This window comes from Puma concolor, chromosome B1 (assembly GCF_028749965.1).
Source record: "Puma concolor isolate L17-30 chromosome B1, mPumCon1.1.hap2, whole genome shotgun sequence".
In the NCBI taxonomy this organism is placed as follows: Eukaryota; Metazoa; Chordata; class Mammalia; order Carnivora; family Felidae; genus Puma; species Puma concolor.
In genome coordinates, this window is record NC_141670.1 from 15,529,870 (window position 1) to 15,547,887 (window position 18,018).

General features: G+C 41.8%; 1 long non-coding RNA gene across 1 annotated transcript; it reads left to right on the top strand.

The window, feature by feature from the left end:
- The first annotated feature begins 202 nt into the window (after window positions 1–202).
- Window positions 203–2,495, top strand: LOC147581475 (uncharacterized). The gene is made up of 2 exons (XR_015249951.1): window positions 203–335; window positions 567–2,495. It is a non-coding gene; the product is annotated as an uncharacterized LOC147581475 (long non-coding RNA).
- The last annotated feature ends 15,523 nt before the right edge of the window (window positions 2,496–18,018 follow it).

The following is an 18,018-nucleotide window of genomic DNA, read 5'->3' on the forward strand; positions in this document are numbered from 1 at the left end:
TGGGCTGATGGCTCAGAGCCTGGAGCCTGTTTCAGATTCTGTGCCTCCCTCTCTCTCTGCCCCTCCCCCGTTCATGCTCTGTCTCTCTCTGTCCCAAAAAAAAAAAAAATAAAAACGTTGAGAAAAAAAAAAAAGTTGAGAAAAAAAAAAATTAAAAAAAAAAAAAAAAGAATAACTAATTTAAAAAAAAAAAAGAAAGAAAGAAAACACAACCAACCATGAGTGGAAAGGCGTTCAGACTGAAGGAGAGAAAGAAATACGGATACCAAGCGACAGAGGTGGTTGTACGCATTGATAGAGTGGAACCAGCCACATGAGAGGTACCCACATATAAGGTCATCATAGGGGCGCCTGGGTGGCGCAGTCGGTTAAGCGTCCGACTTCAGCCAGGTCACGATCTCGCGGTCCGTGAGTTCGAGCCCCGCGTCAGGCTCTGGGCTGATGGCTCAGAGCCTGGAGCCTGGTTCCGATTCTGTGACTCCCTCTCTCTCTGCCCCTCCCCCCTTCATGCTCTGTCTCTCTCTGTCCCAAAAATAAATAAACGTTGAAAAAAAAAAAAATTTAAGGTCATCATCAACGTGCTCAATTGTCTCCCGTTTTTCTTTGTTTCTCTTTCCCATCTTTGATAAGAACTTCTTATCTTTGCAGTGATGCAGAACCAACAGAATCATGACCTCTTGTTTCCATGTATGCAGTTGAGGTCATGCTTTTATGATACCTTTGGGCAAAACTTTTTCCCTCATTGAGAAACTGGCGAAACATTACCGCAATCCCGTCATCTTTCACAAGACTTATCCGTGTGTTCCCACATACAAACTGTTCCTTTTGTTGGTATTTTTGCTTATGATGAACTTAAGATAAATAGGATAGTAGGAAATATTTGTGCCGCATTGAGGGTAAAAAGAAAATGTATTTTTTTAATGTTTATTTTTGCGAGAGAGAGAGACAGACAGAGTGTGAGCAGGGGAAGGGCAGAGAGAGAGGGAGACGCGGAATGCGAAGCAGGCTCCCGGCTCTGAGCTGTCAGCACAGAGCCCGACGGCGAGATCCTGACCTGAGCCGGAGTCAGAAGCTTACCCGACTGAGCCACCCAGCTCCCTAATGTTTTATATGCACAGTATAACCACCCCCAAGATATCTTTATTAAATAAGACCAAACAGAACCACATCGAAACATTAACAGTGGTTGTCTCTGAGTGATGGAACTATGGCTAATTTTTTTCCTGTGGAAAAATTAACATTTTTAAGAATAGATTTTACTTTTATTAAAGTAATATTTTAAATAATATTTAATAGGCAATTTCAGAGAATTATTTCTTGATATATGATCTTTATATAAATAACTTGTTTTAGCTAGCATAGTACTTCAAAAAAGAAAGCACTGATTAATAGACCTTATATTTTACACTACAGTCTTTTAAGAATTTTTAAACTATGTCTCTTTAAGTTATACGGAAGATGATTCTTCCTACTAATGTTATGTAGTTTCTCCTAATCTTTTATTTTATCAAAACATTCATTTTTAAAAACACATCTGTGTGGCCAACAGGCACATGAAAAGATGCTCAACGTTGCTCCTCATCAGGGAAATACAAATCAAAACCACACTCAGATATCACCTCACGCCAGTCAGGGTGGCCAAAATGAACAAATCAGGAGACTATAGATGCTGGCGAGGATGTGGAGAAACGGGAACCCTCTTGCACTGTTGGTGGGAATGCAAACTGGTACAGCCGCTCTGGAAAACAGTGTGGAGGTTCCTCAAAAAATTAAAAATAGATCTACCCTATGACCCAGCAATAGCACTGCTAGGAATTTACCCAAGGGATACAGGACTGCTGATCCATAGGGGCACTTGTACCCCAATGTTTATAGCAGCACTTTCAACAATAGCCAAACTATGGGAAGAGGCTAAATGTCCATCAACTTATGAATGGATAAAGAAATAGTGGTTTATACACAATGGAATACTACTTGGCAATGAGAAAGAATGACATATGGCCTTTTGTAGCAACATGGATGGAACTGGAGAGTGTTATGCTAAGTGAAATAAGTCCTACAGAAAAAGACAGATACCATATGTTTTCACTCTTATGTGGATCCTGAGAAACTTACCAGAAGACCATGGGGGAGGGAAAAAAAAAGGTTAGAGAGGGAGGGAGCCAAAACATAAGAGACTCTTAAAAACCGAGAACAAACTGAGGGTTGATGGGTCATGGGAGGGAGGGGAGGGTGGGTGACGGGTATTGAGGAGGGCACCTGTTGGGATGAGCACTGGGTGTTGCATGGAAACCAATTTGACAATAAATTTCATATTTAAAAAAAAAAGAAATCTAAAAACACATCTGTGTTTTTATCTTAGTTCAAACATTGACTCTCCGAATGAACATGTAAAAACAAACTTAGAAATCACTGTGTGTCCAGATCAATAGCTATTCATAAGTAATACATCTCATGATCATTAATATTTAAATAAACTTGGGCTTTGATTCACATTATGTTTTAAATATGCTATTTGAGAAAGAAAACGAATTAAGAGAAATCTGTAACAACTAAAGTATCTTTTCTATAAGTTTTTATTTCACTTATATGCAGATTTCAGTTAGTGTATTGTTAGCAATCAAATTCAAATTCTTAGATCTCAAATATGAATGGGGACTCTAAGAAAAATATCCAACTTTTATGTTAAATTTGTTCTTTTTGCATTTCGTCTTTCTGGCACTTTCGTATTTAGTCATCCTATTTCCTATTCTGCTTGCTCAGTTTCCACATACGACCAGATCAGCAGAAGGGGAGAGAAAACATCTCATTTGAGGGCAGTGAAGGAAAGAATCGCTGTTCCTTTTTCTTTCCCTCCCCCTGCCCACCACACACACACACACACACACACACACGCACGCACACACAGTAGAGAAGGGTTCTCTGCATACAGATGCCCATTTGGAACTCAGAAATATTTTACCACAGAAAAAATAAGAAACTATAACAATGTAAGTATATCGTTTACCTTCATTCTGGGTTAAAATAAGAATTTGTGGGCTGGCCTGGGAATCCAGTCTTGTAACATTATACCCATGGGAAATTTTCATTCTGAAATCTAAATAGCTGTTTTCCAAGGAAATTGTTAGAGCGCATTGGACTGGGTAGGTCTAGGACCACCTGCCCTCTGCAGGGCTGCGCTCTGCAATTTGGAAGAGACCAGGAGGAAAGAGGCGTGGCTCCTGATCTCAAGGCCTGTGCTGGCTACACTGGGAGACAGGGCCCACAATGAAATGATTATTTCAAGACAGAAATGCTATGTGGCTCTGCTCCCAGGTAACATTTTAATACATTTATTTACCTGTTTGTTCAGCAAACAGGTCCAGCGTGCCTCTTGACTCTAATTATCTCTCTCGTTTTTATATTTTACATGCTGTTTTCCAATATAAGTGTTACATGATTATAGTAGAATATTTGAGCAATACAGACCTATTTGTGGTGACAAAACTGGAAAGGGCTTGACTCTCTATCGGTAACTAAATCATTGAATAGACCATAGTTGATCCATTCTAGGGGATATTATGCACAAATAAAAAAGAACACATTAAAACTTTCTGGAGACTGAAATGTGTTTTAAAGAATGAAAACCAGGATGCAAAGCAGTGTTCCTATTAGGATCTCAGTTTTGCAAAGACAACAGTGACCCCCTCGTCCCCCCCCAAAAATGTTTGAATTCAAAAGGATAAAGGTATATATACAAAGCTGTTGATACTGGTCACCTTGAGGACAAGAGGGTTACTAATTTTTTCTTAATCTTTGTATGGAGAAAAAAAATGGTAATTTTAAAATGAAGATCTGGAAATACAGAGCAGTTTAAAGAGAAAAATTAAAATCACTTTGATTTCAGATTTCTGTTTTGTTAAGGTAGCGTGTGTGTGTGTGTGTGTGTGTGTGTGTGTGTGTGTGAACTACCCTGGATAATTAATTATAAATAGATTTTCTCTTGACTGTCACTCCAAGGGCCTTCTGCCAAAAGGGCTTTAATCCAAAGCCACCAATAGACCCACACTGGAGACACTTTTAAGCAGGCAGTCACATCAGTTCCCTTTGGGATCTGCCTACTCTCCCTGTGGGAATGGCCCATCTTAGCCCTTTCTGTATGTCTCTCCTCCCTAACTGGAAAGGAAGATACGTAAAAATGTGGGAATAAAGGGTGTTGTCCTCACTCCAGCATGAGCCCTACTCTCATTAAGGGTTCTCCGCTTTATACTGATGAACCCTCCAACATCATCTTAAAGAACCAGCATGGCTTCCCACCAGGCCGGCTGGAGGTACTCACAGGAAGGAAGCAAGCAAGTAATGGAGTCTGGCCCACTAAATACATTTTAAGAAAATGCTGTATTCATTTCTGCTCAATACTACTTGTAAGTCCACGATACTAATTCAGTGGCCTCAGAAAAAGTGAATCGCTTAGTCCAGTTTTCTCTGTACTTCTGAAGGATTATTCACCAGGAGATAGGTGTCCATTGTATCAACATGACACTTTCATCAGCCCAAAAATGAACAATTCCAGATAGTAGACAACAAAGCATAGCCAAGACTACCAAAGGAAAGGCTCAGAAGACTTCCAGAGGTAGTAGGATTTGAGCTGTACCTTAAGGAATAGATTAAAAATAGAGTGATTAAAAGTGTGTGTGTGTGTGTGTGGTTAATAGCTGGCTTTAAAAAGCCTTGACAGAAGCTTTCAGACTTTAAAATGTCCTCTCATCCCACAGAGAACACCCATCTAACAAACTCATCTGGTCCTATAGTCCAAGCTAGCTTTGTGTTTAAACCAAAGGAATTGTATTGAATTGCACATTAAATGTATTGGTAGAGTTAGGAAATTAGCCTTTTCCATCAAAAATTAGAGATGGGGGTGGGGAGGAAGACTCCTAGATCCAACATGTGGAAGAAACATGTGTATTTACTAAGATCTCTAAGTCAGATCTTCAGCCTCTAAAACTGTAGATGGAAAACTGTTTTCTTGCGATACTTTAACTGATTCCTTAGAAATGAAAGAGAAAAGTTAAAGTCACTGATCAGTGCCTGGAGACGTGAATTTCTTGGATCCTCTTAGGGCACGCAGCAGGAGGGAGGCTGATACGATGATGGAGGTGAACCTATTCATCGTCATGTTCAGGACGTAGAGAAGAGTCCCCTCAACCTATTTGTCAACTCAGCATGCCACTCACAAGTCACTTTGATTATAAGTCTGTGTCTTCCATGATACCAAACAGCTGGTAGAAACCAAAGAAGAAAATAGCTAATGTCCAGAAGTTTAGCCTGTGCTCATGCAGGCAAACACCTGTGCACCAACCTAGTATTTCTATCCAGATGTGTGATGCTGTGTGCTCTGATCCTCCCACTATATGCTTTATTTCTTCCCATTAGCCAACATGAAGCCCAAATTAGGTTAAAATTCAATTTACCTCCAAGTTTAGGCTTTAATTAAACAAAATAAAGGAATTCTAGGAATCCATAATATGGTGAGTCATGTTTTCTGTGATAAAAATGTGAAAGACTCCTAAGTTTAGAAGAGCAGAGTAAGGACATACCCACCCAAACACCTTCTGTCAAAATCCACCAAGAAATTTCAGGGAGAATAGGTAACAGAAATGTATATCCATCACTAGGAAACTAAGTGGTATCCATACCCACAACATATAAACAGATTTTGGAAAGAGGAATAACAAAGAGCAAGGAGCAAAGTCCAAGCAAAGAGAAGGAACATTAGACCTTAACGGCTGCAAAGAGAGTTGGAGGGATCTCTATGGGAAGTGAGCTCATTTTCCATACAGAACCCAGAAAAGATACCGGGACAGGAAAAAACTGGGCAGGGGCAGCAGGATTAAATTAAAAGTCCAAATGAGGAGCAGTTAGATCCCTACAGTTATCCACCCTTATGTCACCAAACAGTGACATATAGACAGCCTCAGCAGAAAACCAACTGTTCCCCCGACAGTTTGCCTCAGTGAAGACCACCAGTGTATTAGCTCATGCCCAAAGAACTCCTGGTGGGGTCAGCGTTTTGGTACCTTAATCTTAAGAGTGAACACTTTAGGGCGCCTGGGTGGCTCAGTGGGTCAAGCTTCTGACTTCAGCTCAGATCATGATCTCATGGTTTGTGAGTTCGAGCCCCACGTCAGGCTCTGTGCTGACAGCTCGGAGCCTGGAGCTTGCTTCTCCTCTCTCTGCCCCTCCCCAACTTGTGCTCTGTCTCTCTATGTCTCTCAAAAACTAAATAAATGTAAAAAAAAATTTTTTTTAATTAATAAAAGAGTGAACACTTTAACATAACCACAGTGAAAACAAACAGAATAACTAATTCCTGCAGCAAAGATGATGCAGGAAAGGAAACTAAAAAAAAAAAAAAACAAAAACTTGCATTAACATCATTAAGGATATGAGAAAAGATATTGCCTGTATAAACTAGGAGCAATGATAGAAAAAGGAACCATTAAAGAGCCAGAAAATGTTCCTAGGAATTGAAAATAAGACAGAATTTTTAAAATTTTATAGAATAATTGGAAGATAAAGTCAAACAGATGTCACATAAAGTGTAATAAAATAAGAGAGAAATGGAAAATAGGAGAAAAAAAACGAAAAATGGGTGTTCAATCAAAGAGATCCAATATCTAGTAGAAATTCCGGAAAATGAAAATTAAGATAACAGTGGACAGAAAATTAGTAAAAGCATAAGAACATCCCTCAGGACATTTTAAGGAACATGATTTTCCCAGTTTAAAAAGCACCCCACTGTCTAGCACAATATGTGAAGGAAGATATGTGCAGATCTGTATCAAGTTTATCATCACAATAAAGAACTAAAAAGACAGTTTAGTAATGAAAAAGCAACAAGGACTATGCTTGACTTCCTACAGCCAGCAACCAGAAACCTGGACAAAACATGAAAAACAACTGTTTTCAGGCATTGAGGGTTACACAGGACTAGAACCCTTAAGGAAAAGGAAACAAAAAAGCGAGCACTGTGCTGTCTGTTGGAGGCAATTTCCACACCGCACTTGCAGTGACGTAGGGGGCGGCAGGGGGGGCGGGGGGAGGGAAGCAGGGAGTGGGGCAAACAGAACAGAACCAGGAAAAGGAGTAAGGAAACAAATAGGAGAGGTCAGAGAGGCTGAAGGGCTGGGAGTTGTGAGGCAGAGCTCTCAAAAAAGAGCTAGTTATATAGAAAAATGGTCCAGAAATTTGTATGGTCCCCTTTAGTGTTTGCTGAGTACTGAACCAGGCATGTGGAAACCAGTATTCCAAAATGCTAGACAAAGAATGACTGGCAAACTAAATATTCACAGAGCTCACACAGACCTTGGCAGTGACCAAATCTCCAACAGGCAGAATGGAGAAGTCTTACTGATCATCCAAGGCATTTATGCCTCTTAGGTAAGGCTGAACAATCCCTAGAGTAAAGGCTATTTTCTGTATGTCTTAGCAAAGCTTAAAAACAAGTCTTAAAGGGATAAAGCTGATATGCAAGTAAACTGCTTGCTCAAGCAAAGCCAAAAACTTATTAAGGTAAGACAAAAAGCAAAATCCAGACATTCAACAACACAAAATACACAATGTCTACAATCTAATTAAAAATTACTAAACATGTCAAGATGTAAGAAAATATGACCCGTAATCAAAGGGAGAAAAAACTAAGCAATAAGAACAGACACAAATAAAAGCCACAGATGATGGAACCAGCAGATAAGGATTTTTTGAAGCTATTATAATTGTGAACACATACTTAAAGGAAAATATGAACCTAAAGAGGAAATACACGGGAGATATGAAGAAGAATCAAATGAAATTTCTAGGATAAAAAGAAAGTTCACCTAGATGAACCCAGACCCAGATCTTGGCATCCGAATCCATTCTCCAATAGAAGAAAACCAGGGCTCCTTGTAAAAATGACAGAGTCTAGGGCTGAGGCAGGGAATATACAAGATGAGCCTGGTGTCAGAAGGTAAGGATGTCCTCAAAAAATAAAATGATGGAGATATGTCAAAGGGACACAGGAGCCAAATGAAAGCCCTATATCTGAACAATTTTAACAAAACAAAACAAAAAACGAAGAAATACTGGATTATAACAAAAGTATAAAATAAATATCTATGAGTCCACACAGACACAAATCAATGATAAATAAATTAATGCAAATAACTCATATAGAAGAATTTCAAATAATTTTATGTAGTTACTTCTCCCTCAGAGATGTAGGGCATAGCTCTTACCCCTTAAGCGTCTTCCTTCCAATGAGTACAGGATGGAAATAAGGGGGAAAATAACTTTATAGTGGAAAAACCAGAAAAACACTACCTCAGTCAGGTGATCAAAATTACCATCATGGGTGATAAGTCATGTTGATAGCATATACTCTTAATACGATGGGATGAGAATGGCACTTTACCTCTGTGGTCTTCCTCTCCAAAACCCATAACTCCAATGTGGCAGGCAAAATAATGGCCCCCAAAATGTTCACCTTTCAAAGCCCAGAACCTGTGAATATATTACCTATGACTTTACAGATGAGATTAAGGGTACAGACTTTAGATGGAGAGATTAGGGGCGCCTGGGTGGCTCAGTCGGTTAAGCGGCCAATTTTGGCTTAGGTCATGATCTCGCGGTCCGTGAGTTCGAGCCCTGCGTCATTCTCTGTGCTGACAGCTCAGAGCCTGGAGCCTGTTTCAGATTCTGTGTCTCCCTCTCTCTGACCCTCCCCCGTTCATGCTCTGTCTCTCTCTGTCTCAAAAATAAATAAACGTTAAAAAAAAAAATTTTAGACGGAGAGATTATCCTGGATTACCTGGCTATACCCAATCTAATTGTAGGAGTCCTTAAAAGTGGAGACCCTCTCCTGGGTCTATAGTCAGGAGACAAAGAGAAAGATGTGACAGTGGAAAAAGAGTCAGAGGTATGGAAGGGTCAGAGAGCTGCTAGGTTTGTAGATGGAGGAAGAAACCACCAGCCAAGAAATTGTAGACGGCCTCTAGAAGCTGCAAAAGACAAGGACACAGAGTCTCCGAAGAGCTGCCAGGGAGGGTCACAGCCATGCTGACATCTTGATTTGGGTCCAGGGAGACCCATGTCAGACTTCTGACATCCAGAATTGTCAAGAAATACATTTGTGCTATTCAGACCACTAAATCTGGAGTAATCTGTTACCACCGCATTAAAGAACACATACATTAAATCTAACTATGAGAAAAAAACATCAGACAATCCCAAACTGAGCAGCATTCCACAAAATACCTCATCAAAACTGTCGAGATCATCAAAAACAAAGAAAGTCTGAGAAACTATCACAGCCTAGATGAGGTTAGGGAGATGTGATACATGTGATGATTTGACGTAATAGGACCTGTAATGTAGTATCCTAGATGGGAAAAAGGACACTGGATAAAAACTAAGGAAATGTGAATGAAGTACGGACTTCAGTTAATAGTAATGCAACAATGTTGGTTCACTATGCAACAAATGTACCACAGTAATAGAAAAGGATATTAACAAGAAGGGAAACTGCATAAGGAGTGTACAGGAACACTCTGTACTATCTTTGCAAATTTTTTGTAAATCCAAAAATCTTCTAAAATAAAAGTTCTTTTTAAAAATATTCACTGGGTAGGATTAGCAGCAGCAGTTTAGATACAGAAGACAAGGCAATATGAAATCATAGCAATAAAACCTATCCAAAATTAAGCACAGAGATTTAGAAAAATACAGAAAGAAGAAATAAACAGGGACCGAGTGATCCTTGGGAAAATGCAAAGCAATCTGACACATGCATAACTGAAGCCCCAGAAAGAGGAGAAGGGAGGCCAGAAAAAAATTTTTGAAGAAATAATGACCCCCAACTTTCTAAGTTTGATGAAATCCACAGATGTAAGAGACTCAGCAAACCCTAAGGAAAACAAACAAACAAAAAAACACAGTAAAGCATATTATAATCAAGTTCTGAAAACACATGATAAAGAGAAAAATCTTAAGATTCATATTACATAGAAGAAAAATGTTACGTAGAGAAGAACAAAAATAAAGAAGAAAGCAGACTTCTCATCAGAATTTTGCAAGCCCAGAAGGCAACGGTACCAGTTAGTAATCAGATTGATGAATTCAATATAAAAAGAAGCAAAAGCATAATTAAACAATTGGAACTACAACTAAAAAGCTTCTGCACAGCAGGAAACCATCCAGAAAATGAAAAGGCAACCTACTGAATGGGAGAAAATAATCACAAATCATATCTGGTCAGAAGCTAATATCCAAACTATATAAAGAATTCCCATAACTCAATAGAAAAATAAAATCAAGCCCATTTAAAAATGGGCAGAAGATCTGAACATTTTCTTCCAAAGAAAATACACATATGGACAACAGACACATGAAAAAATGCTCTACATCATTAATCATCAGGGAAATGCAAATCAAAACCACAATGAGATATCACCTCACACTCATTAGGATGGCTAGTATTAAAAAGACAAGAGCTAACAAGTGTTGGCAAGGATGCGTAGAAAAGGGAACCCTGGTGCACTGCTGGTGGGAATACAAACTGGTGCAGCTGCTCTGGACAACAGTTCAGTGGTTCCTCAAAAAATTAAAAATACATGAGCACTGGGTGTCATACATAGGGGATGAATCACTGGAAACTACTTCCGAAGCCATTATAGCACTATATGCTAACTTGGATGTAAAATAAATAAATAAATACATACATACATACATACATACATAAAAATTAAAAAAACAAACATCCAAAAAAAAAATTAAAAATACAGGGGCACCTGGGTGGCTCAGTCCATTGGGCATCCAACTTTCAATTTCAGCTCAGGTCATGATCTCATGGTTCCTGGGTTCGGGCCCCACATCTGGCTCTGTGCTGACAGTGCGAAGCCTGCTTGGGATTTTCTCTCTCTCCCTCTCTGTCTGCCCCTCCCGCGTTCTCTCTCTCACTCTCACTCTCAAAATAAATAAATAAATAAATAAATAAAACTTATTTGAAAAATTCAAAATAGAACTACCATATGATCCAGGAATTCCACATCTGGGATTTTATCTGAAGAAAATTAAAACAAACTCAGAAAGATATGTAAACCCTCATGTTCACTGCAGCATTATTTACAATAGCCAAGATATGGAAACAACTTAAGTGTCTGTCAGTGAATGAATAGATGAGGAAATTATGGTATGTATACAATGGGACACTATTTATCCACTAAAGAGAATGAAATCCTGCCATTTGCAACTACACGGATGCACCTCGAGAGCATTATCGTAAGTGAAATAAGTCAGACAGAGAAGGAAAAATACTATATGATCTCTCTTATATGTGGCGTCTAAAATAAAACAAAAAGCAAGCTCATAGATACAGAGAACAAACTGGTGATTGACAGAGTCATGGTATGGGAGTTGGAAGACATAGGTGAACTGTTCTTTGTTTGTTTGTTTTTAAATAAATAAGGTGACATTTTAAAAACCAGAAAATGGAAATCAAAAATTTTTAAATGATATTGTAAAACAATAAGAAGAAAATATCTTGGAATGGGTAAAATCAAAATCCTGGAAATCATCAAATAAAAAATTAATAAATTTACCTACATATAAATATTTTTAAGTTCAACAGGAAAAAATATGAACAAAATAATAAGACAAATAGCAAACTGAAAACAAATATTTGCAACATATAAAACAAGGTCTTTATGAAATAGAAAATAAGTAAGATTTCTTCCAGTCTACTTAGAAAAAGATAAAAACTCCAATAGAAAATTGGCATATGCATAAACAGATATTTCAGAGAACAAATGGGTACTTGATATGTAAAAACAGCTGCAGCTGCAGCTATAACTAAATAAATGATCATTAAAATAAGAATTTTTGATGAATGATCTTGGCAAAGATCAAAAGACCTGATAGGAAATAATTTTTTGCAAGTTCAAGGTAAACAGATGCTCCTACACACTGGTTGTAGGACAGAAAATTGGTTGCAACCCCTTTGGAGGGCGACTTGATGATGTGTACCTTAACGTAAACTTCATGTACCCTTTAATCCAGCATCTCTGGATATGGACATTCATTGTATTACTATCTCGGTAGATATAAACTAGGGCATGTGGAACTCAAGGCAGTATTGTTATTAATATAAAAATACTAAACAATCTAAAACTTAAAAAATAAAAACATGAACACAAAACTGAGGTGAACACAAAACTCAGAACTCAGTTAAAAAGACAGGATTTACTTACTAGAATCAATTAGGAAATAATTCTAGGGCAATGTATCAACCTGCACGTTGCATGGAGGCCAATTATACTGCCGATCCCCTAGAGTAACCTTTTGAAAGAGACAGAGTCCACTGTCATAATGGGTTAAATAGCGGCCCCCAAAAAGGCATGGTCATGTCCTAACACTCCAAACCTGTGACTATGATCTTATTAGAACCTGGGCCTTTGCAGACATGGTTAAGTTAAGGATCTTGAAATGAGATCACTTGGGATTACCCCGGTGGGCCTACATCCAAAGACAAGTGTCGTAATGAAAGACAGAAGAGGAGAAGACCCACGGACAGAGCAAAAAGTATTGTGAGACAAAGACAGAGACTGCACCACTTGTGGTACAAAAGCCAAAGAATGCTGTGGCACAAAAGCCAAAGAAACGGAAAGAGGCAAGAAAGGATTCTCCTGCAGGGCCTTTGGAGGCCAAGAACTATGGTCATTTTTATGCTTCCACCATATATATAATATGACTAACCATGGATTAACCACCCCTGCCTTTCAAGGTACGCAAAATCAAAGAGATGTAGGAGCTTTTACCCTCAACTGTCTACGCTATCTCGTTTAATACCCAGATTCTGGGTTGGTTAGAGTGTTATCGTGCTTCATCCCAACTTTATGGGCCTCCGTGGTCCCATGTGGGGTTCTGGGTGATTTGTCCCCTTTCCAAGTTGACAAATTGTCAATATCAGACAAATTTCTGACTCTTTGGCATTTTTCATATCTTTATTTCTACTCAATGCCAGGAAAGATCAAGAGATTGGGAGAAAATGGAATGGCACACACAGACTAGTTTTTGCTTTGTTTTTTCTCTCTATACCTACAGACAGTTTTTTAAATGTTTTTGATATATGAATACTTTTTTTTTTAATTTTTTTTTAATGTTTATTTATTTTTGAGACAGAGAGAGACAGAGCATGAACAGGGGAGGGTCAGAGAGAGGGAGACACAGAATCCGAAGCAGGCTCCAGGCTCTGAGCTGTCAGCACAGAGCCCGATGCGGGGCTCGAACTCACGGACCGTGAGATCATGACCCGAGCTGAAGTCAGACGCTTAACCAACCGAGCCACCCAGGCGCCCCTGATATATGAATACTTTTAATGAGGACAACTAAATAGATGACATGTGTTTTCAGGGCAACAGTAAGGCCATCGATCTTGAGACCTTAATCAGCAAAAACATTTTAGCTGTTTCATGTGGCTCAACAAAAATATGAATACACACACGCCAACCACCCCCGTACCTACATATCCTATCACTGAGTCATTAACAAAACATAAACGTTCACTTTCATGATATGATCGGATCGATTTTTCATAGAATGACCCATTTTTATGAGAGACTTAGGCCAAACCAATACTTCCAGCTTTCTGACCACCAAAGAAGGAAGGAAGTTGTACAGAACTAGAATTTACTGAGTAAATACTACGTACCAGGCCCCTCTGCTAGATGCTGAAACACCCTATCATCCTGATGGGTCATTCCCTTTGAGGTTGAGGATCGAATTCCGTTTTGGTATTTTACCATCTCTGCCTGGTCTGCTGGAGAAGGTGCCTTCCTGTTATCTCTGCTTCTCCTTTGGTTTCCTGACAGTCCATTCTGGACTCAGATGCACCCGAGTGTTATTAAAATAGATCCTGTCACTTTCCTGCCTAATCCCCTCCAGGCATTTCCCATAGCAATTAGAATAAAATCCACCCTCCCTTCAATGGCCTACAAAACCTCTGCATGCGGTCTGGCCCCTCACCTACTTAGCTCTCTCTCACTTCATCTGGGACTACCCTCTCTCCCACTCACTCACTCACTGTGCCTTAGCGCAGGGGGTGGCAAACTTCCACTGGCAAACAGCTGACCACCTGCTTTTGCACAGCCCCTGAGCTAAATACGGTTTTTACACATTTACAAGGTTGGGAAGAAATCAAAAGAAGAACAATGTTTGGTGACACGTGAAAATGATATGCAATTCCAATATCAGGGTCCATAAGTAAGGTTTTCTTGGAACAGAGCCATGCCTATTCGTGTATGTCTTATTCAGGGCGGCTTTCAAGCTACAAAGGGCTGAGTAGCTGCAATTAAGACTGAACAACTCGGGGTGCCTGGGTGGCTCAGTCCGCTAAACGTCTGACTGGCCTCAGGTCATGATCACCTGGTTTGTGAGTTTGAGCCCCGCCTGGGGCTCTCTGCTGCCAGCACAGAATTCTCTTCGGATCCTGTCCCCCTCTCTCCCCCTCCCTCCCCCACTGGTGCTTACTCTATCAAAATAAATAAACAAAAAGACTGAACAGCTCACCTATTATTTATTTACTTGGTGGTCCTTTGCAAGAAAAGTTTGCTGAACCCTGCTTTAGTCACACCTTTCTCTTTCTTTTTTTTTTTTTTTCTTTTTTTTTTGGGACAGAGAGACAGAGCATGAACGGGGGAGGGGCAGAGAGAGAGGGAGGCTCAGAATCGGAAACAGGCTCCAGGCTCTGAGCCATCAGCCCAGAGCCCGACGCGGGGCTCGAACTCACGGACCGCGAGATCGTGACCTGGCTGAAGTCGGACGCTTAACCGACTGCGCCACCCAGGTGCCCCCCACCTTTCTCTTTCTAAGACTTGCCCTGTTCATTCTTTCCTCAGGGCTTTCTATTTCCTGTTCCCTCCTCCCGGAATGTTCTCCAGCTCCTACATGGCTGGTTTGTTCTCATAAGTTCTCATTATCATGGACAAAACCCGCAGAAAGTCACGTACCATGAGATTGTATCTCTCACCTGGGAAAGGGCCAGTCTCCGATCCCTGGATAGAGAGCCTGGATTTCAGTTTGGTTGTTTGGTTTTTTTCCTATCTGGAAGCAGCAAGGAAACGAAATAAGCAGCTTTCTGGGGGCTCTGAGCTCCATCGACATGGTGATTCCCTCTGCAGTCAGTGTGAACGATGGCCTTCATCTGTCGCAGCCAGGATTCTAAGTAGCTGGGGGAGAGACCGTGTGTCCCATCTTCCAGCCTCGAGGGAACGAAGGAGGCTTCAGAGACTCCTCTGGTGCCATGTGGGCCACACCTCCATCCCAATATAGCCAGCAAAGCAGGTGCACAACCCAGAATTCTTGGTGTAATTTGTAGACGTGGAAATGCAAAGAAGGAGTTAAAATAATATCTTCACTAGGTTGCAAAGATATTACGGCACGCTGGTACACAGGAGACAGCAGCCCCCTGGATGACAGGTAAATAACTTTAGTATGCGGTGTAGTCAAAGCGCACGGATTTTAGATCAAGGGACCCCCCCCCCCCCCCCCCCGCTCTCTTCATATCAGTTGCAGGACAGGACAAGTCGTTGGCCCGCTCTGAGCCAGCTTCCCCTTCTGTAAAATATCAACTTGCCTAATCCTCTTTCAGGTTCGTAAGGATCAAAGGAGAACACGTTTGTCACACTGCTTCGCCAACTAAATCTTACAGAATAGCAAGTATTTCACGGGCCCTCTCCGAACACCCTAGAACAAGACAGCATCTTCTGCTTCATAAATCCCACAGGGACAGCTCTCACCGTCTCGTGCGTATTTTAAGCCTTTTTAATTAAATTGATATGTCCTTAAGTGTATCGTGTTGTGCTTAAAATAGATAAAGAAAAGATACATAGGAGACTTGAGGGCGAGTCGGGGCTGAAAGTGCAAATACGCCGTGTGAGATTCAGGGGGCAGTCTGCCTGAGGTGGAGATAAGGAAGGGAGATTCTGAAAAGGAAAGCCACAGAGATAACAGATCAAGGTCAAGTGGGGAGAGAAACACACGATACCTTCTCTCACATTTATGTGGCAGTTTTAATTTAAACACAATATATTTCTCAAAGCACTTCGGCGAAGGGGGCGTGCCTCGGGAACCATTTCAGTGTAACTGAGTTACCGAATGCCACGGGGAGCCTTCCCACGGAACCAAGGGAACCTTCGAATTGGCATTTAGAGGAAAATGCAATAAATCCATACACGGGGCGGGGGGGGGTGGGGGGCAGTGCTGGGCCAAGAGCTGGTTTTAACACAAACCCGTATGTCTGCCACAGCCTGTGTGAGGGCCCCGTCCCTGGAGTCGGGAGACGTGGGTCCGAGTGGACACTCTGGCCGTGTGAAGCTGCCCTCTGGGAGCCAGCTTTCTCAGCTGTGAAACTGGGACAACACGTTCTATGGTTCAGGGTTGTGGGGAGGAGACAGAAGCACGTAAAGCTGTTGCTCCTTTCCAACGGGCCGGGTCGGTGCCTGTACAGATGTACGCCTCGTTAAAATCATACCTTCGCTAGGTTGCAAAGACACTAGTGTCAAAGCATAGCCAGGTACCAGAAGCCAATGAATCCCGTCTGAGGTCCTGGAGATTATTCGCGAGAGGAGCACGGCAAGAATAGACAGAATGATCTGCTTCTTCAGGTGCCAAGGGCGCAGTGGGGACCTTCGCTCGCCTGAGGAGCGAAGGGTGTGGAGTCTGCCTGAGACAATCCGCACGAAGGCCAGTGCCACAGGAATTGTTCAGCACGGGGCCCCAGGCCTAGGGAAAGAGCCCCGATTGTGGTCAAGAAGCGAAGCCAAAGCCTGAGCTGAAAAAGCTGAGCCGAGCACCAGGCTGGAAGGGTAAGAGCAGGTCACCACCCAGGAGAGGCCTGAGCAGGTACACACAGAGATGGCTGAGGAGGGAGGGCAGCGCCAGGGTGCGGCAGGGGGCTCGCCCTTCCACTGCCACTACAGACCCAGCCGACGGTGCAAGGTCAGTAACCCTTATCACCCACCGGCACCCACACCCACCCACACCTTCCCGGGTGGACCCTTGCTCAGCTGTCTGTCACACCCCATCGGCGTCCACAGCCCTGCTCTTTTCCTCACCTGGAAAGAACAAGAGAACAAAGTGGCGGCAGAGGTTGGGGCAGGTGAGAGGCTGCTCACCCTGCCGGCAGTGGTAAGTGAGCAAGGAAAAACTCCAGACCCCCGGCAGCCCGGAAGGTCCGCCTGGTAGAGACGGAAGGGGCAAGTTCATGCATCCAAAGCCAATCCTCTCACCCAGCTTCAAACCCCACTCCCTCGGCCCGCATCTCTACAACAACTCACCAGGCATCTTTAAAGGCTTGGAGGTGGTGACAGACCAACTCCACAGACCTGGGGCCCAGCTCGGGCACCCACAACCCCCCACCTCACCTTCCCCTCCTGAGCACCAGCACCAACCGGCAGATAAGATTAGCACGTGGCAGCTCCATATTACCAGCCGATGGAGAGAAGACAATTTTGGATTCCCAACAATGCATAAAACAATGGGGGGTGTAAATACTAGACATTTTTCAAGACGTTGTGTAATCTTTCATACAGACGTACTTTGCGAATTTCCAAGAAAATACAGCACGTAGCATTTCTCGAGCTTTCTTATGCTAATCCAGAATGTCATCAGCTGAATCATGTCCCCTTCCAAAGGCATATGTTGAAGCCTGAACCTCTGGCACCTCAGAATGTAACTGTATTTGGAGATAGGGTCTTTATTTATTTATTTTTTTAAGTTTCCTTACCTATTTCGAGAGAGAGGGAGAAAGAGCATGAATTGGGGCAGGGGCAGAGAGAGGGAGAGAGAGATGATCCCAGGCAGGCTCCACACTGCCAGCACAGAGCCTGACATGGGGCTCGAACCCATGAATCCTGAGATCATGACGGGAGCCGAAATCAAGAGCTTAACCGACTGAGCCACCCAGGCGCCCCTAAAGTGACTGATGTCTTTATAAAAAAGAGGACA